The sequence below is a fragment of the Pteropus medius genome, unplaced genomic scaffold, assembly GCF_902729225.1.
Source record: "Pteropus medius unplaced genomic scaffold, Ma_sr-lr_union100, whole genome shotgun sequence".
Lineage (NCBI taxonomy): Eukaryota > Metazoa > Chordata > Mammalia > Chiroptera > Pteropodidae > Pteropus > Pteropus medius.
Genome location: NW_024355205.1, coordinates 5,030,494 through 5,056,583, shown reverse-complemented (window position 1 = coordinate 5,056,583; position 26,090 = coordinate 5,030,494). Strand labels below are relative to the sequence as shown.

The window sequence follows — 26,090 nt, the reverse complement described above, 5'->3', positions numbered from 1 at the left end:
ACTGGAGAAAAAGCCCTTTAAGTAAATTAACTTAAAATACAAGTGACAAAAAAAAATAACTTCAACTTTATGTTAAAAATGAAATTTAAATTATTAAAATAAGTTTTTTTATAATAAAATTTAGATTACATGTTTAGGTACTATTTTTTAGAAATAATATTGGGGGGTAAAATTTTTCAAAAACCTCTGACAGCGTCTATGAAGACATTATAATTTCAGATTGAACAGCTGTGTCATAAGTAAAAGAAATGGTTTAGAAAAAAATTCAAGATTTTATAATTTTATAAATATAAAATTTTTTCACTTGGGCCTCCTTTATATTTTGATATGTAACTCATTGCTTTTAAGTATACATTTTGTTTCTTTCCCTTCTTTAGTTGATAACTGACCAAACTCTCATATCTTTACTTGTCAATACTTATGTGTGTGTTTTGGACAGTAGCCCATTACTTTCATGTCATGAAATATCATATCTTTTGAAAGATATAGAGTTTTATTCTATATTTTATTTACACTGAATTTTATTTTCTTTGAGATGTTTTCAACAATAGAAAGTAAATTGTCCAACGATGATATTTTTCAATGGGTATGAATCAATTTAGTGATTTCTTGGTAAATCTTTAACAATCAGTTCATAGAAAAACAAAGAGCTCTGATTTATCATGTTTTCTAATTGCCTCATGTAAATACTCCACCATGACCGATTCCAGGCAAGCAATGTGATGTCACTGAATGCAGAGTTGGGAAGAGATGTGTACACTGACTCTGAGGGCCTGTATAAGCCAGCTCCAACACTTCACTGGCTAGATACCAGTGTGCTGCAGGAAGTGATGCTTGAATGGTCACTGATTTCTAAATTGGTAGTTTTTAGTGACTATTTCTATGCTATGATGACTTTTGTTTTCCCAGTAAACATCGTAACCTATAGGATTTAATAATTAAAATCCCATATGTATTATTTAAAGCTCCCTAGAGTTGCTGTAAGAAAGTAAATAAAGCCTCAGTAATACCCCATATTATCTGTAGGGTGGACCCTAGACTATCTCTTCCCTATGTCTTGGTGAGTTCTCTTGTTCCCAAAAATAACACTCCTCCCAAACCCCTCACCACTTCTCCATCCCCTTGAACCCTTTTACCAGTGTTCTTCTTAGAAATATCATGAGATCTGAATCTAAGCCTAAATTCTTCTGTATTTCCTCCACCTCCCCAAAAAGCACAGGAATCCCCTTTCAAATTGTTATAGACTGAATTTTGTCCCACTCTCAAAATTCATACGTTAAAGCCATAAGCCCCAATGTGACTATATTTAGAGATCAGGTTTTTTAAAGAGGTAATTAAGGTTAAATAAGGTCATGAGTGTGAAACCTTAATCCAATATGACTAATGTCTTTTATAAGAAGAGGAAGAGACACCATGGAGGCACACAGAAAGAGAAAAGGCAACATGAGAACATAGCAAGAAGGAGGTTATCTGCAAGCCAGAAAGAAAAGCCTCACCAGAAATCAATTCTGCTGGCACTTTGATCTTAGACTTCCAGCCTCCAAAAGTACAAGAAAATAAATGTCTGTTATTTAAGCCACCCGGTCTGTGGTATTTTGTTCTGGCAGCCCTGGTAGACTAATACACAGATGAATTGCTAGGATAGCCTTAAACACCTCCTAGTTCTTCATGGTAAACGCAGAAACAAAATAATGATCCTAGGTTAGGTGTAAATATGTTTGTATGCATAAATGTATATATTACTCTGACTTTTTAATTTGATACACACTTTACTCATTTAAAGATTGTTAAGGAGGTTGATATTGGACAATCTGCAGATTATTACAACTCGATCTGCCAAATGAAATATAACAGTCAGTTTCATTTAAAAATATTTATTCATTTCAGGAGTTGCCATGATTAATAAAAAATGTTCTTGCACATACTTGTATAGACTCAGCGTAATCAAAGACATGCAGGCTATTAAAAAGAACTTTCAAAGTTTGTTGAAATAAATCTGGAGTTTCAGATAACCTTGTCTCTACTTACCTTTGATCTATCTGCTTCTGAAGTGAATGATGGGGAAAATCAACCAAATTATAAAGTTTTTTTTTTTTTAAATAAAATAGGCCAAAGATAAGTGAAACTTTATTGTAAATAGAGAGTATTATTTGGTCCAAGTAGACATTACAGACCGGGTCTGACTAACTGCAGACCTGACCAAAACAGCTCTATTTGGCAAAACCCCAGTCACTTCCATAAGGTTGGAATAAATCCAGATTGCTGGCTACCACCTGCAAATACACACAAGGCAGCTCACTATTGGAAGGGACTGTGAACAGAGTTTGGTTCTTGGAGTTTAATTACACCTCCATTTGCTGCTAACAAAGATCTAGTTAGTTTATGTTCTGAGTTAGGTAATAAGTAAGCTCTCTCTGGCTTTCAAAGCACCTTGGCTTGGCCTCTCCATTCTACTCCACCCCTCCTCCTGTTCCATAGCCTCTCTGCACACAGAGCACCTTTCTGGAACAGAAATCTGAAGGGTATGACTGGCCTCTCTGCCCTTGGTGCTAACTCAGATCCTGTACATGCTCCTTGAAACTAATGAAAATAAGATAAAAACCATGAACAGTCAAGCCCACCAAAGAGGAAATGCAAATGGATGATAAAGAGGTGAAAGTACATTATAATTTAATAGTGATTAAAAGAGTGGCACACTACAACATAATATGTGCTACTTATTAAACTGACACAGTTTTAATTAAAGGATGGTCATTGAAGATACATAAACTTCGTTCGACTGCTCTGCCATTTCCTGACTTGTGTTACTGTAGAGAAATTTGGCAATACATATGAAAACACTTTTGAAATGTTAATGTACCTTCTGCTTCCAGCCCAGATGGAATAAAAGGTATGGTATTTACATTCCTGCCTGAAATTACCAAAAAGAATTAGGCAAAACACTAAACAAAATATATTAACGGTTTCCAAGATACTTTTTGAAAGACAGGAAACAAATGAGGTGAACCTCATAAAATTGCTTCAGCCGACTGCCTGAAAGCTCCCAGACCATAGTGCAGGGGAAGGGAGCCCAGGTGGAGCCAGAGGGTTCCTGCTTTGAGAGGAGGGAGCTGAAATTCTGGGAAGACCAAGAGTTCTCAGAATGAAGCACTGTAGAGGTCAGAGCTTCACAGAGAGATCTGCAGAGGGTCTCCCTCGAGTATTCGGCTGATTAATGATCAACACATGCGTGTAAGGAAACTATCCATGGTGGGGAAAGACCGGGTAACAGAATTAGAGGCAACAGTGCCTAGCACTCACAGGGCTAGACATAAAGCATGTTCCCACAGACAATTCATTAGATAGATACACAGAAGGATCTTGCCTCTGTGGTGGGGTGGAAGCCCTGGACTGAGCACTACTCCAGTCTTGCCTAACCAGTCTTAAAAGCAAGACTAGAAAGGATCAAACTGTTTCTGATCAACTTAGCTGCATCTCAGAACAAAGCTCATGAATATTGATTGGAATACAAAAATATCCACTACCCAAAAAAGTAAAATTCACAATCTCTGGAATACAATTAAAAATGAACTGTCATGCAAAGAAGCAGAAAAAACATGACCCATAATGAGGAGGATAATCAATCAATCAAAACTGAACTAGAACTGACACAAACTTTAGATTCATCAGGCAAGGACCCAAAAACAGTTAATATAATTATATTCCATGTGTTCAGAAGTTAAGTATAGATATAGAAGACTTTTTTTTTCTTTTTCATATTTATTGAAGGACTAGGAGATTTTTAAAAGACCTAAATCAAACTTTTAAAGATAAAATCTAGAATATGTAAAATGAAAAATACATTTAATGGTACTAATGACAGAGAGGACATTGCAAAAGGAAAAAAAATGGTGAATTTGAAGATGTAGCAATAGAAAATATTGAAGGAAAATAATTTTTTTAAAAAATGAACAAAGCATCCATGAGCTGTGGGACAGCTTTAAGTAACCTGATATATGTGTAACCAGTCCCCAAAGGGGAGGAGGATATTCAGGGAAAAAAATGTTTGAAGAAATAATGGCCAAAGTTTTACCAATAAATACTATAAACCCCAAATTCCAAGAAGTTCTACAAACCCCAAGCACAAGACTCAAATAAGCACCAGTAAGCAAAACCAGTGATAGAAAATAATCTTCATAGCAGCAAGAGAAAAAGGACGTATTACATATACAGCACCAAAAATAAGGGTGACATCAGATTTCTTATAGGAAAACATAACAGTACAGCAACATCTTTTAAGTACTGAAAGGAAAAAAGCTGTCAAACCAGAATTCTATATCCAAGGAAAATATCTTTGAAAAGCTAAGTCAGGATAAATGCTTTTTCAGATGTACAAAAGCTGAAAGAATCCAACACCATCGAATCCCCACCAGAAGAATATTTAAAAATATCAATCACAAAAAATAGAAAATGAGATCAGATATGGATCTACACAAGGAAACAAGAGAACCAGAAGTGGTAAATATATAAGCTGATTTTCTTATTAATAAAATATTAATAGTGGGTAAATATATAAGATGATTTTCTTATTAATAAAATATCTTTAAAAAATAATTCACTATTTAAACAAAAATAATAACAATGAAGTATGGGGTTGTAACAGATGTACAAGTAAATTATATGTACAGGTAATAAATACCACAAAGTTTGATTCTTATACTATATGTGAAATCATATGACATCACCTGAAGGTAGAATGTGGTGAGTTAAAGATGTATACTATATATATGAAAGCAACCATTTACATAACAAAACTAAAGGTTATAACTACTGAGCCAGAGGAGATAAAATAAAATCATTAAAAATATTCAATTACTCCAAAAGAAGACATAAAAAAAGAGGAACCAAGGACAAATGAGACAAATATAAAATGCTGCTGAGATAAATTAAAGATCTAAATTAAATGGAGAGGTATATCATGTTGAGTCATGAGTCAACATTATTAGCATGTCAACACTCCTCAGATTGCTCTATAGACTCAACACAATCCCAGTCAAAATCTAAGCACTAATTTTTGTAAGAATTAAACTGATTCTCAAATTCACATAGAAATATAAAGGACTTAAAACAGTCTAAATAACTTTGACAAAGAAAAATAAAGTTAGAGGACTAATACCCAATTTTAAGACTTATTACAAAGCTATACTAGTCATGAGAATGTGGAATTGGCATCAAGATAGACAAACAATCAAGGGGGTAGAATAGAGTCCAAAAATACATACCCATGTACACAACTGATTTTCCATAAAGGTATGAAGGCAATTCAGTATAGAAAGTATAGTTTTTTCAATAAATATGATGAACTATTGAATATCCACATGGAAAAAAAAAATGAACTTTGCTCCATACTTCAGATCACATTAAAAAATTTACTCGAAATATCCCAAAATTAACCCAAAATAGAACACAGAGGGAGCTAAAGTTAGTTAAGGGCAGGAGGTTCTCAGTCACTAAGTTGCCTGAGGTGATTTGCATTAGGAGTGGCAGGCTGGGAGAAGCTATTTTTAAGCTCACTGGCCTCCTCAAAAGAGCAATGCAGAGTCTGTGAAAGTTTGGGGTGGAGAGAGAGGCATCATACTCTTGAGAAGGCCATATGGGGAGCCAAGGAGGCCCAGGAGGCTTCAGAAGCTCTTGACATCATGAATATTTTGTGGACTCACGGTCTCAGGAGATAGTGTGCTGGACAAGGAGGCAGGACTCCTCTCACAGAGGCTTCTTCTCCCTTCTGGGATGACCTCATGTCTCCTTCAAGCTCTGTGATTGGGAGACAACCACAGAGCAAAATAGGAGAGGGTAAGTATGTGGGACCCTGAGCTATACCAGCTTCCCCCAGAAATGACCGAAAGAGAGATTGAGGCAGCAGTGGAGATCTCGTAGATTTAGCCATCAAGGAGAAGCCAGCAAATCTATAAACTTTTAAAAGACTACATATGACCCTGTAAGTTGGTGAGGCAGGAGGGCATTTGGCTGACAAGGATACCTTAGAAAAACTCTGAAAGAAAATAAATCAATATTATCAGTTAATATCTTTGGATGGTGGAGTTCCAGGTGATTCTTATTTTCTTCTTTATAATTTTTGTATTGTCTGAATGTTTTATAATAAATGTATTACTTTTATGGTAATAAAAAAGCAATAAAACTATTTTTAATTTATTTAAAATCTCCAAAACAAAATAAAAAAATTTTTTAAAAAGTTAGTATGATCTCATTTAGTAAAACACAAACTCAGTATAAACGTTTAGGAAAAAAAGGGCAGGAGGCCATACACCCATGTATTAATGTAACATGATCTGAGTGGTAACATTGTGAGGGGTTTTTTTTTTCATTTTGCTTTTCTGTGTTTTCCCCCTCATTTTGCTACAATAAGCATTTATCACTTTTATAATCAGAAAGATTATAAAATTTTTATGATTTTTTTTAAATCTTGTGAATAAAAATGAAGGCTAGCTTGACATGCAACCATGTACAAGTCTATTCAGCTCTCTGAGATCTCTTTTATCTTATAAAATAAGGAGGTTGGACTAGATGGGTTTTAAAACCTTTTTCACTCTAAAAATTAATCTATTTTAAATTTTCAGAGATTACATGTGAAGAACTTTGGTACTCTTATGTTTAAGCTTGAAAATAAAAATAATAGAAGTGTTCAATTTCTCCAAAAGCTTTCCTCTTCCTCAGATTGTCTTTTGGGCTGGGCATTCTGCCCTAGATTTTCTTTGAAACTAAGTCTCTTATTGCTTCAGATGAGATTAATTCTGAAGTTCAAGATTTCTAGGCCTTTATGTTTATTTATAAGCTCCTTATGGAGGCACATAACTTGTACTTGCTCAAAAACTGATGCAGCCTTCTCTGTGCCATATTACCCATAAATTATCCAAATACCAAGTTTCCTCACTGATTTTTTTCTTTCCTTCCCCCATTAAATCATCATATTAATCACTCCAACATTTTCCTTCAGTGAGGATATTGATGAATGGGAAGTAAATTATCTGTCAATTGCATATTCACCAAAGTATGTAAGATTATTCCAGACTTCTTATAAAGTAGCTATCCAAAACTGCCCACTAGAAATACCTGGAGTCTGATTTCTTTTGAGTTACAGCAGCAGATGTGTTGGACTCTCCCTGGAAAGGGTAATGTTCAAGTAATCACATTGGTGCACATGAATTTGATTTTATTAGTTGCCATTATTATTTATGGTTTGCTGGGGAGCAGTGATGCATAACTCTTTGTGGGCTCACATCTTAGCTCACTCACCATGGAAATACTGGGCCCGGGATATATTTTTCCTCTACTAGTGTCCTGTCCTTAAAGGCATCGGTTCACAAACTTAACATTGAAATGAAGAACTAGAGGTATTATAGTATAAGATGTGATGTTTCCCTACCCTTCTTATAGCTGATGACCTCCTTTGCGGGGGAAACATTTTTACTACCTTTCCAATACAGGCACTCCAGAGGCTATTGGGATGTACCACGCATTAATGTGGGAGGCAAATGGTATCTTGATTACAAGTGTACACTTTAGAGTTACACAAAGATCTGTGTTAAATCCTGGCTCTTCCACTCATTCACTATCATCTTCAGAAAGTTATTTAACCTTAGGGTTTCTCTTTGCTAATTGTAAAATGGAAATAATAATAACACCTACATCCACGGGGTTATTAATGGGAATTAAAAAAGAGATAAGGCATTGTGGACCCCTTAGTGCTTAGAGCACAGAGACTATCCAATAAATTTTAGCAAATATGACTGAGAATACAAGGACCATGGGCTGCTGCACGGTTTCATAGTGAGTTGAAATTTTCTTTTACCTGTTTCAGAGAGACCAACTGACTTCCCCAGGCAGCCATTCCAATATTTTGTGTCCACTGAGCTTCTTTTTTCCTAGGCAGACCATTTTTGTTCTTGACTTTGCTTTCTGCTGTTGTCTGGACAAAGATCTCATGCATTCCTTTGTGCCTACTTAGTGCTTCTCTGTGCTGATACCTTTCTGGACACAAGTTATGCTGGTGAGCTAATGACTGAATAATCTGGCTTAACACAATAAACCTCAAAAGCAACTATTTCACTTCCAAACACTTCGAAGCCATTTTTTTAAAGGACAGTGAAAGAAAGGAAGGAAAAAAAAATAGTCTATTTCATTTTTGTTAGTGACAGGGAAAAAAACTCTGAGCACCTTCAAGGCTGAAGAGAAAACCATAATGATGATAGCTTGTATTTTCCTTGCCAAAGTTTTTTGCAAGGAAAAAAATATTTTGTTTTATTTTTGTAGGAAACTAAGGAAATGGGCAGAGGTACAATACTTTAAACTTGTTTTTATCAACTATAAATTTAAGGCAAAAAGGAGGTCAAGCAACATGTTTTCTGCTGCAGTTGGTCAGTAATTCTGAAACTTATGGTTCATAGTACTGTGAGTCACCTTTTCATTTCATAGCCTCCTCTCCTTTGGGGAGACTAAAGGCTTCCATTTGCGGTTTACTGGAGTCACTCTGATTATCATCACCATAATAATAATAATAATAATAATAATAATGACTAATATTATTGCATCCTTATTATATACCTGATGCCGTTCTGAGTTTTTTTACATGTATTAATTCACTCAGTCCTTCAACAACTCCATGAGATAGGTACGATAATTGTTCCCATTACAACTGATATGTAGTATGGTGTCATGGTCAAGAGCCTGGGATTGAGTTAATCTTGATGAGCGGCTCTCTGGACCTGTTGCTTCTCTTTTCACATATTCATCTTTCTCTCCATGCTTCTCTGCCAGTGTGATCTACAAACACGGCTGCTGCCAGAGGCAGCCAAGTCAGGGTCCACATGTTGACTAGCACTTTTTTAAATGAGAGAGATATAAAAAGAAAGAAAAGCTTGGGACATTGGCCCAAAACTTAGTTTCTTCTTCAAACTGCTGCCATTTTTTATTTTTAGACATAAGTGATTAGTAGAAGAAAGAGGAAACATGAATCACACTTGGTCAACTTGAATAATGAAAGAAACAACATTTAGGAGACTACCTGTTCAATCCAATACAAACTACACTTCGAATACCACCCCTAATAAACCAGACTCTCATAAGGTATCCAGCCTTAGAACGTCCTCGGCCCTTATCATCACATGGACATGTTGGATGTCTTAGAGCTGTACAGAAATCATCTTACCTCTATGGCTGTCCCATCACTAAGAGGAGGTCAGCCTTCAACAAATTTATGCTAAGGTAGAAGTAGGGAGAGAGAATGGCTCTATTTCATTGATAGTCACAGGTTGGGAGGGATTAATGTCATGAGTCATTACGAAACCTCAAAGCCTGACATACATTTTTGAAAGGACGCCCCTCTGAGAAAGACTCCTTTAAACCTCATAAGGTAGAAAAATAAAGCCTGTAAATAAAAGATTTGCCTTGAAACAATTCCCAACCAAATTATGAACTCACTGGCTAATGCAGGGTGCAGGGGGAGAAGGAAATAGGGAAGCCAGAAAGGGGGCTCACTGCAACCTCAAATCCTTTTATAAGCAGGAGAAAAAATAGGTTGGTGGGGGAGAGTCCAAGTAGATGAGGAGAATGTCACCATTAGGAGGGTAGCTGTCCTCCTAGATCTTCCGGGCCATAGACCCACAGAGATTCTCCACATGAGCTTGCTGTTATATAAGGCCTGTGACACCTTCCTGGTGTATGCATGATATGGAACATAAAGGATGTGGAAAGAATAAAATGAGGCAAAGAGGTTGACTTTAAAGTTTGCTGAGGATTTGGGCTTTTGGGGAAGTCATTCAAGCAGGAGCTTCTGCTTTGTTAAACAGATGGGTTATTTATGTTCCTTGTCTACCATGAGAATTCTAAATTCATGTGAAGACATGAGGAAGAGAAGATAAAGAAGGGGAAAAAATTCTAATACATAAATTAAGTTGCTGGGTATTAGGTGTATCCCATCTCTGCAAAAATGGAATCTATTTAGCCCTGCAAGAGTCCTGTACCCCGACATAGTACAGAAGACCAACCACTCTGAAAAGTCATGAGGGCCTCATAGAGGCAGAAGGGCAGTTGACTCAAGGTGGAAGATGTCACAGCCAGCACAATGGCAAAACAGAGAGAAGACCCAGGGCTGTGCCTGGCATCTGGTGGGTATTTAGTGTTACTCACACACATCACATACCCTGTCACCCACCCCTAATTATTATTAGGTATTCTTCTGGAATTTATTTATTTCAAACACACTAAGATCCTAATGTATAAATGGAAAATTTACAAAAGGGAACATATTAAGTTAAAAAATTATAAAATGTCAAGTATGAGAAATTCAAATTAAAACCATGGTGAAATAGCATTTTTCACTTCCAAAATTAGCCAAGAGTTTTAAATGACAATACTCAGTCTGGCAAGAATGTTATAAAAGAAACCCTCTCTTGATGATGATGATGATGTGATGGCTATCAGAGCCCTGGTACCTAGTCAGTGTTCAAAACAGAGCTGTTGAATTAATGAATGAGAAGTTCAAGAAATTCTGCCTTCTGATTCACCTGAGACTTAGTCTGGCCCACTCATGCTCCTGATGGTTTTCTCCGGAGGACATCAAAGTCATTGCAAAGCCTTCCACAGACAGCTATTTTGTGAGGTCTTCTCTGCTCTAGAATAGTTTATCATTTTGACAAATGGCCCCAGGGTAAATGACCCTGTCTCTCTCCACCTTAAAAATTCTCCTTGGCCCTGGTGGAAAATGTGATGAGTTTTGCAATGGACTTGAAGTTCAAAGTGTGATTCATGTTCTCTGAGAACAATCTGTCAAGAGAACATTCAACAGCATAAACTGTTCTTTCTAGGAAGGCTTGGCTAGTGGTGTTTCGGTTCAATGCAAACTCATTTTGTTCTGTAAATACATAGGTGAGCCACAGAAATGGTAACAGGTTACCACTATTTGTTCATCTTGGGGGGGTCTTTCACTGGTGGTGGTGGATTGACTCTCCCTAAAAAGTGGTCCTCAGAAAACGCAGGTCAGAAAGAGACAAATGCGAGGAAGTGCTCACACAGGAATCATAGGATTCTAGTAACTGATTCTTATCGTAGATGAGAAAACTGAGGCTTGGAGGTATTAAATAAATGCCCACAGTTAAACAGCCAGAACTGGAAGCCTGAGAAACTAATTCCAAACCCTGAAAAACTAATTTTTCTCACCTAAACAGTGCGAGTCACACAATAGTTCAGGGAGCACCAGTCCTAAAAGATTTTCCAGGACATTTTCTGGGCAGAAGAAGGGTTTATGGTGAGATAAATTTGGAGGGCGGTATGTACACTATACTCTATACTCTATCCACCCGAATTCCTCCTCAGGTTCCCTCTTCCATCTGGAGGTTTGCAGTGCATCTCAGCATTTAAAGGCTCTGAAAAGACGTGAAGCAAGGAAAGCTCTGATGGTTGTTTAAATGTGTGTTTCCAAGTTTGTATGATTAAATCTCTATTACATTCGATGGCAATTCTATAGAATTTGTATTCCTCAGAGTACACTTTCAGAAATGCTGCGCAATAACTTCCACAAGTCTTTCCTCACCTGAAACCGACCTCAAATAAGTGATGAAAATTACTGCCGAGCCAAAGATGGAACCTCAGAAACAAATATCTATTGCTCCCCCAGGAACCCTTCTGGTCTGAAACATTGGGAGGAACTAACAGATTTTCCCCTCTATTTTTATTTCTAAACCCTTAATCCTTCAAAGATATCGTGAACCAGCCAATTTCTTGCCTAAAATCTAAATTTTACTAGCATGTGGTTATTCCATCCCCAGTAATCCCAGCCTAGGTGGAGTGCTACATGTGGTACATCTACTCCCCACCCCCTACCCAGAAAGGCGGTCCTTCTTTAGATTACCATGGTATTTGGTTGTTTAAGAAAAAAAAAAAAAGCTTCCTCTTCAAATAATCAAAACAAGTTTCTGTATTTTCTGCATTACGAAACTTTCCTTTAGCTTTAACTAAAATATGAATAATTAAGTAACTTTCCAAGGCCACTTTATTGGCATCAGCTATCATGGAAAACAAAGTGAAATCTCTGAAACGATGTCTTTTAATAGCAGAAAATCAGAGGACTTTCTCTAGGTGACTCATTTCAGAGTTCAAAATATACTTGCTAAAATATTGGGCTCTCATAGACCTTATCCCTCAATTCTTTTTTTAAGATTCCAGAAAGCATTTTAGCTCTCTTTGTTTTGTTAAGAAGCATTAGATCAGCTATGGCTCATTCATTCTTTTCAGCATAATCACTAAAGTCCCCTGATGTATCCTCACCAAGCTATTCATGAGGTCCCTACAGCCCACTGCTGCCTCTGTTCTGTTGGACCATCTTGAACAGTCCTGAAAGGGATACTTAAACAAAACTGAGCATGACCCTAAATTGAGCAATGGAGGTGTGTATTTGTTTGTTTTGCTTTGTTTTCTAGGACTTCATTCCTGCCTCAGACTAATACAGCCAGAGCCTGGCTTATATACCCACAAAAAGAGATGGGATGGCCAACTGGGTGTAGGCACAGCCTGCACATATGAAAATGCTTAATGGCTCCTCTCTGGGAAACTAAAGTCCAGAATTTGAACCAGAAGCTTAGCTTAGGGAGGTACAGAGGAGGCAGGGCAGAGGGGAGGGATAATTTCTACCCCAAGCACATTCTCCAAAAGTGGTACCCTCTTCTAAATATTTTAAGGTAAGGTATAGATGTGCAGTTAATAAAATGTGAACCTTCATGAAATACATGATTAAATCAGTAGTGAACCGATATTGGGACAGAGAAACTGAAAATGTGGTGCCTTTGTCACGTGCTCTCTCCTACGCCAATCATTGGTGCAAAGCCCCTGATACTCCAGCCACCTTAGATGGGTTCTTGAGGCATTAAAACCTAGAAAAGCCTCTGCGTAGAAAATCCTAAAGGGTCTTTTCTTTGTGCTTGACCACTCAGAATGGAAATGCTATCTCTTTTGAGTTAAGTTGGTACTTGCTATCTAAAGCAGCGGATGAAAGTTCTTTGCTTCTTAAGTTTTCAGATCCATTTCTGATATAAACTAAACTATGTGGACCCAGACATTATCTGGGAGCAAATCTGGACAGTGCTGCCCCTGATTCTGGGCACCTGAGAAACAAGAAAGAGGTTGAAAGGTTAGAGTGGAAAAGGAAGAGGCACTGAGTGATAGATAAAGAAAGATTAAAACAGTTAAAAGATAGTTTGGCCAAGGAACTACTTGGATTACAGTGGAAGGTTAAAGAGTCCATAAATATTTGCATCATGAAAAGTTTTTTGTCACACACGTGTACATGCACACATACGTAGACCAACACCAACAGATGGGGTTAAATGCCTTTCCTTTAAGCAGTTTAAAATACACGCTAGTGGAAGATTTGTTGCACACCTGAAAGGGTCTAGTGGCTCCTCTCAGGGGAACTGAACCACACTATTTGAAGCAGAAGTTTAGCTTAGAGGATGTAGAAGGAAATTAGGGATGAGAAGGGGAGGGATTTCTGTCCCAAGCATTCTCCAAAAGTAGGATCCTCTTTTGTGGGCCAGGATGCTGGTAAGGAGAGCAGTGTAGGTGAACTTTGGGGTTTACAATTATCTCTCGTCAGTGTGATTTATTACTTTTAGTGCAATCAGACATGGAGAAAGTCAGAAGAAACAACCTGAGACAAAAAAAAACTGTTATCATTGCTGTGTGCCTTGATATAATGTACTGCCATCATTGCTTGCCATTATGAAGCCAGAAGACTTGATACGTATATAGTTCATTGTTTCATTTGAGATTTACAAAACAGTACAAAAAGTGCTTCTCGTAACTTTATTATGTGTCTACCTTAGAATACAGTAACTTGCTTACATTCTTGCTCATAGTTTTATATTCCTCAGGAAATCAGGTAGCATTCCAAGTCATTCTCCTTAGATACATGAATTCTCTCAACATGGGGAATTTTGATAAGAAAAGATGAGGTCTGGGAGGTTGTCCAAATTAGAAGACAAGTTCTTTTCACGTGTGTCCTAAGGACACCAGTGGAAGCCATGACTGGCAGGATGAAATTGGAAAGAATCCACAGAGCCAATAATAGACTGGAGCTGAACCAGAACACTAAGCAAAGCACTGTTGCTCCCGAATCCTTGTTTTATAACCCATCTTTCTGAGGAATAATAAGATGCCTATTTCATAAGTAATATACATTCACAGTGGGAAAAGGTAGGAACACATTTAAGTTGTGGTAGACTGCACTACAGTTCCCAAAGTTCATCACTCTCTGTATTCATGCCTACTTCCTTGACTTTTCAGATTCTTCTACTAGAAACAAAGTCTATTTCCTTCCCTATTGACATAAGTTTGGCCATGTGGGCAAAACAGACAGTATGCCAACTCTAAACCAAAGCCTGAAGAGATAGTGTTTCTGCTTGCTCCCTTGAATTTTTATCATTGCCATAAGAAGAATATGCCCTGCTTAGCCCTCTGCTTTAAGGAAGGTGAAAGACATAGAGCTGACCTGGACCCAGCCTGCAGTTTGAAGACACACCTACTAAGCTGAGCTCAACTCAGTCTGGCTGGCCCATAGACACACAGCTGTGAGTGAGAAAAAAGATTGTTGTCTTAAGGTACTGACTTTGGGGGCGAAGGCGGGGAGTCCATTACATAGAATTACCATGGCAAAAGCTCAGTGGTATGAATATAAAAAGGAAAAATCCACACACAAATAATCCCAACATCCAGAGTTAATCACCTTTTGGTTTGTGTACTTTTCCCAGTATTTATTTATATGTGTATATATGTGTGTTTACGCTATGTATATACTTTTATAAAGCAGCATACATATATATGTAGATATATATTACATACTACTTTGAAACTTTTTTTCACTAAATTGGGAATTTTTTTTCAAGCCAATAAATATATTTTACAACTTATTTTAACATAATTTAGTGACCATATAGTTTTCTGCAATACCAATGTAGCATAAATGTTTTAAAATTTTAGTTGATGAATTTTAGCAGTAGGTAAATGTAGTTTCTTTGCAAATAATACAAAAGTATGTAGACTAAAATATAACATATACCCTCCCAATATAAATCCCTTCCTCCCCAGAGAGAATCACTATTAACAGTTTGATTTGTCTCCCCTCAGGCCTTTTTTTTTATGTTTCTATTACATACAAATATACCTATACACATATAAAATTTAATGTCATTATAATAATTTTATGACCTGCAGCATTTCTTTTTCATGACACAGCTTCTTTTAGTGATTTTGCATGTCCATCATGTAGATTTATCTCATAAATTGCTGAATAATATCCCGCAACACGGACATGCCACAATGGACTGAAGTACTCCAGCATTAGTAGACATGTGAGTTGGATCCAAGTTTTTGAAATGTTCACTGAACATCCTACTTCATGCCTCTTTGATTACATATGCAAGTGTTTCTCCAAGATCAGTAACTTGAGGTGGAATTGACAGTTTTAATATATACTGTCGAAGTGCTCTCTGAAAGCCCGCATCCAATTTACCCTTCACTAACAGTGTTTGAGAGGACCCACACTCACTAACACCAACTAAGGCCTCTGCATTTGTTTCCAACTAACTTTGAAGCTTGTCTCAGAATTTCAGCTTCCTAATCTTTAAAATGGCCATGAAGTTTCTTACCTCATCGCGTTACTAGAAGAGAACACTTACCACTATTGGTAGCATCAGCATTGCTCTCATTTTTCTTATTATTGTCTGCTAGCACTCCCCCATGTGAACCTTTGATTTCATCCATCCCAGCCTACTTTTTCTCACCTAAGCTTGGTTCATACATTTCCCTAGGCCTCCCCCATCCTTCTTACTTCTCAAAACCAAATTCTCACTATCTTTCAAGGTTAATTACATGTCCTTCATCACATGATTCACTGGACACTCCTTTGAACTCCCTCCCACACACATCCTTGGCCATTTTTTTACTTTACCTAGAATTATCAGCCATTTAATAACAATGTTTAATTGGGGGCTCTTTACTGATTTTTAACTCTGTATGAGCCATTGTTTTAAATGGTTTTGTAGACATCATCTCTTTTATCAACACAACACTATTATTATTCTCATTTTACAAAAGAAAATCTAGAGGCTCAAAGAGATGTCACAAAAGAGCTTCGAAGCCACATCTCTGCTATCGACCACTCTGCAATGGGGTTCCCCCTTCAAGGAAACTGGAAGTTCCTGAAGGCCTTGGCAGAATCCTGCCTTTCTTTTCATCGTTTTCACAATAAAACACAGTGTCCTACATGTGGATGATACTCAATTATCACATCGATTGGTTGAGTGTTTTCCTCTCTAGGCCCATGTTCCATGTTCATTCCTACTGTGGCATATTTTATCATCTAAATCCTAAGATTTTGTTGAGTAAATACTATGTAGCTGTTCCTTATGCAAGAACTATTTGGGCTGCACGAGAAATAGATTACATAGCCCCTTGGTTCAAAGAACTTTCATTCCATATTTAAAGAATAAAACATAAACAATTGGAAGAAATTGTTTTGAATCAAAATGCCCCCATAACACCTTCCTAGAAAAAAAGATCCGAACCAAATCAAGAATCACACAGCATGCAAGCATGCAACAAGCAGTTGGAAAGAGAAAATCTCCATCAAGCTGAAGTCAAAGGAAATGTCCTTTGAGGAAGAGGTGAAATGGGCAGGTAGGGGGACATTGCCAAGGTAAGTAATAGCCAGAATAAAGTCATGGGTCCAAATTTCCAACTCTTTTTTCTTTCCCATGTTCCAAGCTTCCCTACTCCTCATTTCTCTTTCTATAAAGTGGGGATAATAATATAGCACATCATTCATACTTAACAAAAATAATAAAAATGATCTAATTACACCATACCTGTAAAGCATTTTGAACTCCATTACAGAAAGGAAATGACTATAAAGCTGTAAGTTATTATTAGCGTGAATATGGGATAGCCCTTTTTTTTTGAAAACCAGAGCAATTCTCCTCTCATAATTAATTTTAGTCCTAGAAAGCAGTGGCCTTGTAGATTCCTGCCTAGAAAAACTTCTCTATTTCTAGGTTTCAAACAAAGACATTAAACTGAAAATAACAATTTCACCTTGAAAATGGGAATAGTCCAAAATGGTCAGGCCCCACTGGTATGGTTCATATACAGGCAAAAGATTCATATACAGGAAAAAACTTAAACAAGCCAGGTGATAAAGGTGATTATGAACTAGTGATATGATTGGAAGCCTGAAATCTGGCCAGTCTGGCCTTGGGGTAAAATCACCAAATCTCAAACTTAAGCCCAATAGAACATATTTGCACAAAACTGTTAAGCAATGCTTGTTGTTTATGTCCAAAAAAATCAGTCCACACAGTAAGTGCATTGTTCCTTGCATAATGCTAAGACCTGTCTTCCAAGATTGGAGCATTTTTCCCCTATGAAACAAATTTTGAAAAGAACTAAATTGCAACTATCTAAACTATGGGTTTAGGAGATATCTCCCTCTTGTGGAAGAGGACGTGGCAAAGCTTCATGTAGCGAAGATGGCAGGACTGTAGTCAATTTGTAGCTGTAGCTGAAGGGAGGCAGATTTCAGCTCTAGAGGTCTGTAGCACTTACTGCTAGTGGAGAGTGATTCAGACTTCCTCCTGAGCAGGTGAGTGCCCCAACACTGGAGGTATTCAGATGCCAAGAGAAGATTGAGAAGGGATTCCTCAAACAGAAAAAAATTGAATTAGATGACTTATAGTTGCCTATTTAAGCCTATGACCACTATGTTTCTTCATAATTCAAGGTGGTTCTGCCGATTATAAAATGAACCTGGGTCCAAGAATGGGGTGAACCTAATTAAAAGTCTCCTTTGCAAAATGTTCTCCAGCTGCAAATCATTCAGCATCAACTGTTAAATGCTGAACATCATCCTGGCTTCGACATTTCTTTAATGAGAATTAGCAGAGTTTGGGGGTTGAGGATCTTTTTTCTCTTTTCAAAAAAAATCTTTAAGAAACCAAGTGTGCAATGATCTGACAAGAAATGTAGTGCACCTTGCCCTGAATGACTTCTTTTTCCAGGATCCTGTTAATCCTGACATTATGCTCACCGAAGGAGCTCAAAATATGTCTTCAACAAAGACACACTTAAGAAAGTAATAATAATAATAGCAACAACGACAATAAAATAACAATAAGAGCAATACAACAACTACCACTGAGAGTATGCCCACTGATCTTAATGCTATTCTAACTAGATTCACTTATTTAAACTCATCATAGGTGGAGCCAAGATTTGGAAGTAAGCGGTATGGATCCATGTCCAGGCATGTAACCATTATGCTCTACTCTTGACATGAAAAAAATTTTTTCTATCTAAGTTCATCTATTTTATATACTGTGTTTCCAATATCTTCTCTTCGCCTTTTTTAGAATGTGTGCTCTTGGAATCCATAGCAATAGCCCTGGTGTCAAGCAGATCGAGCCCTGTCATTTTTCATCTGTTACATACCAGTTGTGTGACTTACTCATTCTCCTCAAGCCTTCTTTCTCATCTATAAATCAGTGGTAAAAGTATCTACCTCTCATGTTTATATAGTGAGGACAAAGAATGGCCATGACTGTGCTGCCTCCAGCATGATGACTAGCACAGAGTGAGCCCTTCATACGTGGGCTATATCACAAAGGAACACCCTGGAATGCTGTGTCATGTGTTTCCAAGTGTACAGTTTTTCACAGAGCATCACATTGACAATGATGGTGGCCATTCTAGTCTGTGACTACAGGTCACTTGACAATATCTGGGCCTTCAGGAGACCAGCTCCAGTCTGGGCAGGCAGGGCCCACTAGAAAGCTGTAGTTTGATTCAACACTTGAAACATGTCAGAGCAGAGACCAGTCTCCTTGGCATTTACTGCAGGAGCTGCCAGACATGTTCTGTGAGCAGGAATGACTGCCACTCTCTCTCCATGGCCAGATTATGGAGCCCGTGGGAAGTCAGGAGCAAACGGGATTCCATGAAATCCAGTCAGGATGCTTGCAGAGAGTGGAGTACTCCTAAAAGTTATACATTAATTTGGGTAAATTTAGTTATTTCACATCACTTGTAAGTTGATAGGAATCGGAATCACAGGGCACTTCAAAGAGCCCTGATAATCTTCAGGTATTGAGAATTATTTAGTAGAAAGCAACAGGAAAAAAAAAACAGAGCTATCAGCAACTCATTTCTCAAAGAACAGGGCCATGGAATGAATCTGCAGAGCCAGTTTTGTGCTTGAATCTTTATGGACAATAGTTAGGCCTTGCACCAAAACGCGAAGCAAAGGGAACGCAAGTTCTGAAGGCAGAAATGTACATTTGTTTTGCTGGAATTCAAATGAAATGAGATTCCGTGTTTTCATGTAAGAGCTATGTGGTTTTAAAGTGTTGTATATATAGAGAGAAGTTTTGCAAACATATCCATTTCCCATGACAAAAATTGTCATTTGAGAACTGTTGTCTTTACTTAACACTTGTGGTATGTTAGGGTGACCAACTGTCCCGGTTTGCTTGGGACTGAGGGGTTCGCCAAGACATAGGACTTTCAGTTTTAAAATCAGGACAGTCTATGACAAACTGGGGTGATTCGGTCCCCCCTCAGTGCTTCCTAATCCCTTAGATCAGTGGTCCTCAACCTTTTTGGCATCAGGGACCATTTCTCTTATGAGAATCTAATGCCTGATGATCTGAGATGGAGCTGAGGAGGTGATGCTAGTGCTGAGGAACGGCTGCAAATACAGATGAAGCTTTGTGCGCTTGCCCATCACTCACCTCCTGCTGTGCAGCCCGGTTCCTAACAGGCCACAGACCGGTACTGGTCCCCCATCCAGGGGTTGGGGATGCCCGCTTTAGAAATGGCCCTCTCCTCCCCTACTCTTCTTCCTCCGCCAATCTAAATCAATAGCTCTCCAGCCTGGCTACACGTTAGACCCATCTGGGGAGCTTTGGAAATGCCCAGTGCCGGGGCTGCTCCCCTAATTCATCACATCACAAGCTCTGGGTGGAGGACCATGGCATCGGGCATCAGGGTCTGGAATCACTGCTCTAAGTTAACAATTGGTGGGGAACGGATGGGGCCGCTAAGGCCCACTCCTATTTAAAGGAAATTATTCTGTAAACCAAACTCCTCATGACAAGGATAATCTCACACTAACTGATTTGATACATTTTTATTTTTCTCTGAACATCTTCTAAAAACACGGCCCATCAGTAGATGCTCACATTTCAGCACTCATCATGTCTATGCTCTAATCATTGAGAATGTTAGCAATCTTTCTTTCTTTCCTTCTTTCTTTCCTTCTTTCTTTCCTTCCTTCTTTCCTCCCTTCCTTTCTTTTTTTCTAGTATTCCTAGGTGGTCTCCCATCCAAGTACTAACCAGGCCCAACCCTGCTTAGCTTCCGAGATCAGACAGGATCGGGCGTGTTCAGGGTGGCATGGCTGTAGACTTCTAAGTATTTTTCTTAACCTGATCCATTATTTGTGCTTCAAGGCATGGAGGACAAAGGAAGCATGAGCACTAAAGGCAGACAAGCCAGGGTCGAATCTTTCCTCTTCCATTTACTCCCTATGGGGATGTCAAATCATTTCACCTCCCTGAACTTCAGTGTGCTGATCTATAAAATGGGGATGATAATAATGTCTTTTTTCAGGGAGTTGCTGGAAGGTAAAATAACAGAATTAGTTTGTTGAGTTTTGCCCAGTGCCTGGTACCTGGTAGGCACTCAAGTGGGAATAGAGGGAAAATGAAGTAAATGTGTACTACCTGATAAGTGGTTGCTGATTGTGTGGGGAAAACCACTATCTGTGAAAAAATGATGGCTGTAAAACTGAGGGGTTCCCCTTCTGAATCAACAGAATCCTTCATGCAGAAACAACAGCAACTGAAATCCTTCCCAGCCCATTTCCACATAGCTCCTCCCAGTTCTCTGGAAGATACTGTGTTATGATTTGAGCCACAGGTTTGGTCAGTGCCTCTCTGAGCTGTCGCTTTTGATGTGGGCTTAAGATCTCCGGTCACTGAGAATAAAGCCCCTTTCACCAGCAGAGATGGAAAGGAAAGGAGCCTACACTCTGGGCAAGGAATCAGCTCAAAGTTTAACTCATTTTGGTCCAAAATGATGGAGAGCGGAGAGAGGGGAGCATCTGGCTGCACATTAAAGCTTCTTCTAACTAAGAGAACTGCCTGAGCTTGTCATATAGGAGCAGCCAGAAAGAGGGAAGTACTTAAGTACTTACACCATCCGCTCTAAGGTGGAGCCTGTGGTCCACTCATGCTCATCAAGTCCTCACACACTCTCCAGTTCTGCACATTGGCCGGGTTCTGAGTTAATCGGGCCTGCCTACTACTCTGATTTTACAGAATGTGAGGTCTTTGCCCCAAGGCTTCTCATCTATTCAGGGGTAAATAATTGGGTTTCTATTGTCTGGTGTCTTCCTAAAAAAAAGATAAGGTTTTTAACTCCAGTCTCCAGATATGGTTATCTCACTGAATAGTGTGTGCACACTGCTGGCATTTCATTTTAATTTCCTTGATTCCAGGGAGTTTAAGGGGGTCAGATGTTCTAGATCAAGGTAATGTTCAGCTATTCACTGCTCACAGGATTAATTTTTATTTACTTCCTTAGAGAAACAGAGATTCCAATGTAGACCAGTGGCTCCCTAATCTGGGTGATTACCAGAAACAGCTAGCATTTTTAGAAAAATCCTGATTTCTGGGCCGCATCCAGATATGTTAACTCTGAATCTCGGGAGTATATGGGTGAAGAATCTCTAGACAGATAGTGTAAGAATTGGATTGAATTATAGGACACCCAGCTGGAGTCTCTGAGAATTGCCTGGCGTGTGGGGGAACACACATTTGGTGACCAGAAATGTCAGAAAAGTGAAGTGTTCCATGTGAGCAGTGAAGGAGAAACACACAGGAGATGTGAGGTTTCCCTTTACAGTTGCACTCAGTTAAAAGCCAGGGTTAAGAATTTTCATCTTTCTCCCAAGACGATAAGCTTCTAGTGTAAGGCGCAAGGCTACATGCTCAGACCCCTTGCATGTAGGGGTCTCCCGCAGACCTCTCTATAGACCTCGGCAGATCTGCCTTTCTGCTTTTCTTTCTGACCCCTGCAATAACTGGCATTTTACAAAAGGCTGACCATTCATTTTTAAGCCTCATTGTGCTAAAATGCTTTTTCCAAGCAGATGACATCAACTGATTTCTTTCTGGATACAGCTAATAGTTTCCTTGGAAATTGGCTTTTGAACTTAGCTTTCAGCTGTACATCGCATTCGGAACATTTAGCAATCTAATCAGAAACTAATGATTTTCACCTCTAGGGAATATACTTAATAAACTATGATTCTCAGTTGGTCGAATGGGGCCTTTTTGTAATATTATGGTCTTGAAAGAACAACTCGTCCTAAATTCCACCCCCCAAAGTCATACAAACTGCCAAATATGGAAAGTGTGGGCACCTTAAAAATTTTTTGGACACACTTCTACAAAAACGTATGTTTTAATAATAATATGAACAGAAATACAGGGGAGAGAATATGAAGGGAATTCTTAACTCTGAGAAAGGCAGGAGGAGCAGGCATGCCCATGAGATGGAATCATAGATCTAGAGGTAAAATCCACGTTTACTGCCTTCTAATTTTTTACTTGATTGTTTGGTTTTGCTGAATCCCCGTTTCCTCTGAATAATAGGGGTAGTAATAATGAGAGTTCATATTTTTTAACGGCTTATCACATACCTACCACTAAGGCTTTCAGACAAGTACTATCTTACTCAGTCACTACAGAAGTCTGTATGGCAAGCACTATTACAACCCTTCCTCTGAATTTACAGACGAGAAGTTTGAGGGAAAGAGAGATTCACTGAATTGTCTGAGGACATAGGCACCAAACTCGAGTCTGTGTCCCTGACCACAGGACTACCCCATCAACAACCTTCCTGGGCCTGTCGACATATTTTTAGGAAAGGATCCCCTTCCATTTCACCCTACTCTCATGCAAATGTCATTGCCACCTCCATTATACCCAAGAGGTGGCTCATGGACTCTCTTCTAACGTCATCACCCAGTTATTCCTAAAATTCAGAACTGTCTTTTCACACTACTCTGTTTCCAGTGCCAGATATAACGTGCGGACATAACATCTGGGACATGCTCCGTCCTGCCTGTTTCCACTGCTCCTCAGCCTCCCACATGTCGGAATCCAAGGGTGGAACTCGCATCAGAACTTCTCTAAACAGCACTTACACCACAGTGACCACGTTTTCTGGGTTTCATTCTTATTTTCAGTTATGATATAGCAGGAGTAGTAGAAACAGCAACAGCGAGTTTCATTAATGGGCACTTTCTATGAGCCACGCACTGTGCTAATTGAATCATTGCATTAATTTAATCTTTTCAAACACCTTGAAAGTTGATGTGACTATGTCCATCTTAGAAATGAGAAAACAGAGACTCAGGGAAACTTTGCCTATTTTAATAGCTAAGTTACTGAGCTGAGAATTGAGCCAAGTCTATGTAATTCCAAGTCTATTTTGTCAGCCTCTGCTCTTTGAAATTAATGATGTCAAGAAATCTTTTCTTGACTTCCCATCCCGTGCCAATGACTAGGCTGTGCTTCTGCTTTCTCTATCATATGTCTAACACGTTGCCATTTACCAGAAAGTTTTCTATTTATTCATGGTCTAATTTCTAAGATTGAACTGAGAAAAAGTTGAAATAGCATCCTGGAGTGACATCTGAGGCTCCAGAACTGAACTGCTTTCTTATGCAAAGGGTCATAATAACATCTCACAGACAGTGAGTGCTGTTCATCAACACTGTCTCTCCCTCTTTGCCTGCGCCTGTTTCTTTTTAATCTCTCTCTTATCCTCTGCCTCCATAGTTTGTGTATCTGTTTACATGAAAAGGGTAAAGTGTTACAGCATAAGGGCTATCAAAAATTATCTCATTTTGTCTTGCAGACAAGGTGAATTTTATTTTAAAAAATGAGAAACTGATGCTGAAAGCGTTTGAGTGATTTGCCCTGTGTTAAAGCAGTGGTACCTGTCAGAATTAGGACTCAGCAAAGCCCTTTGATGTCATATCCAGCAGAAACACAACCAAGCTGGTTAAGGCTAATGGGGTTCCCTGCTGCTTGCCCAGGCCCTTCTCTCTCTCCACCCAGAGGACACCATGTGCCACGTCAGTCCCTTTTCCTCTCTTCCGTTGCTTACCACTTGGACAACAGTGTGCAGTGGGAACGGTGTGGGCATCGGGTCCTGGAAGTCTTTGGGTTTGACTCTTGGTTCAACTTCTCACTGGCAACTACTGAGTCTCAATTTCTTTATCTGCTAAAAGAAGATAATAATAGCCACCCCGCTGCAGTGTTTTTTGAGAATTCAGTGAAATAGTGGTGAAAAGGAACATTGCAAATGTCTGATGTGTAGCAGGTGCTTATCCAATATGTCTGTCTTCTGAGTCCTTTCCATCCTTCTCTATTTACAGTGCATACCTAGTTAAATAGACAAACAAGAACGCACAGTTTCTTTCTCCTTTTGTGTCATTTATGTTAGTATTTCTTTACTGTAATGTCACAACACATAAGTTGAGAGCTCGGTTGCAGCAATAACATGGGAAAATGGTGCAGAAGAGATCATAAGATCGAGGGTTCCGGAGCCCAGCAGCTTGAGTGGCTTTGCCACTGATCATTTGGGGTGAGCAAATAACTCCCATGCCTCAGGCTCCTTCTCTGTAAAAGGGGTTAATAGTAACTATGTCATAGGGATGATCCTGTCACAGTACTTAGTAGTGATTTCTGGCATACAGTAAGTGTTCAATATATTTCAACTATCATCATTATTATTACTAGCTGTGAAGACTGGTATATAAAATTTAATTTTTAAAAAATCAGTCCTGATTAAAACAGCCCTATAATAATGTCACTTTTTCTTGCAGCCATAATGACAAGCCAGGAAATGCTCAGTGTCCTAAGAATGCTTATGGAGTGTCATGCACGTGAATGGCATGTGTGGCATCTTAACTCAAAGAATAGCTAACATGCATATAGTGTTTATGATGTGTCAGGTATTGTTTTAAACAGTCTACACATATTAATTCATTTCATTCTCACCAGCCTTCCATGAAGTAAATACTATTGTTACCATCATTTCATAAATGAGGAAAGAAAACCACTAATTTCAATATTTTCTCGATTAAAGAACTTACGTTCTAACAATCGACTGCCTGATTGAGATTTAGGGTACAGCTGGTATGTCAAATCGGGACCCATCATACTTTCTGTAATCCACTTGAAATTCCACTTGTATATTTATTTAATCAGATAAATCCCAAATGAGGTATAAGCCTTTGGGTTTCAGTCCTTCCTGGCAGCTGGACCTTGAGGAAGAGCCAGAGCAGAAGAGCCTCTTCTCAACCCCTATGTGATAGGTGGAATTCTAAGATGACCCCCAAAGAGTCACTCTCTTTCGTAGTAGAGAATGGCAGAGGTGATGGATGTCACCCTTGTGATTATACTACAGAGAGAGGGTCTCCTGCTGGCCTTGAAGAAGGAAGCCACTATGTTGCGGGAGAGCCCAAAAGGGGGCCATATACGAGGATATAAGAAGCAGCCCCCAGCTGACAGCCAGCAAGAAAATGGGGCTCTTGGCCCTACAACTACAAGAAACTGGATTCAGCTGACAACACTGTGCACTTGGAAGAGGACCCTGAGATCCAGAAAGAAATGCAGCCCACTGACGCCTTGTTTGCAGACTTGTAAGACCCTGAGAACAGGACCTCGTTAAGCTATATCCAGATTCCTGATGCACAGAAACTATGAGATACCCAATAGGTGTTATTCTAAGCCACTAAATTTGTGGTCATTTGTTATGCAGCAATAGAAAATGAATACGCACCGCCTGTGTCATCATGCAGTTGGACAAATTGGACTTGACAAGACTAGATAATACTGGAGTGATTTAAAAAACAGACCTCCTAACTAATTCCTTAATTTAGCACAAAAAAGGATGTCTTTAAATTAAAAATA

At 38.7% G+C, this 26,090-nt stretch overlaps 1 long non-coding RNA gene and 1 pseudogene across 4 annotated transcripts in view; both read right to left on the bottom strand.

Annotated features, from left to right (window-relative positions):
• Window positions 1-26,090, bottom strand: part of LOC120598574 (uncharacterized) — a 232,087-nt gene that overhangs the window by 187,829 nt on the left and 18,168 nt on the right. The window lies entirely within an intron of this gene.
• On the bottom strand, window positions 20,388-20,505 carry LOC120599175 (uncharacterized; annotated as a pseudogene).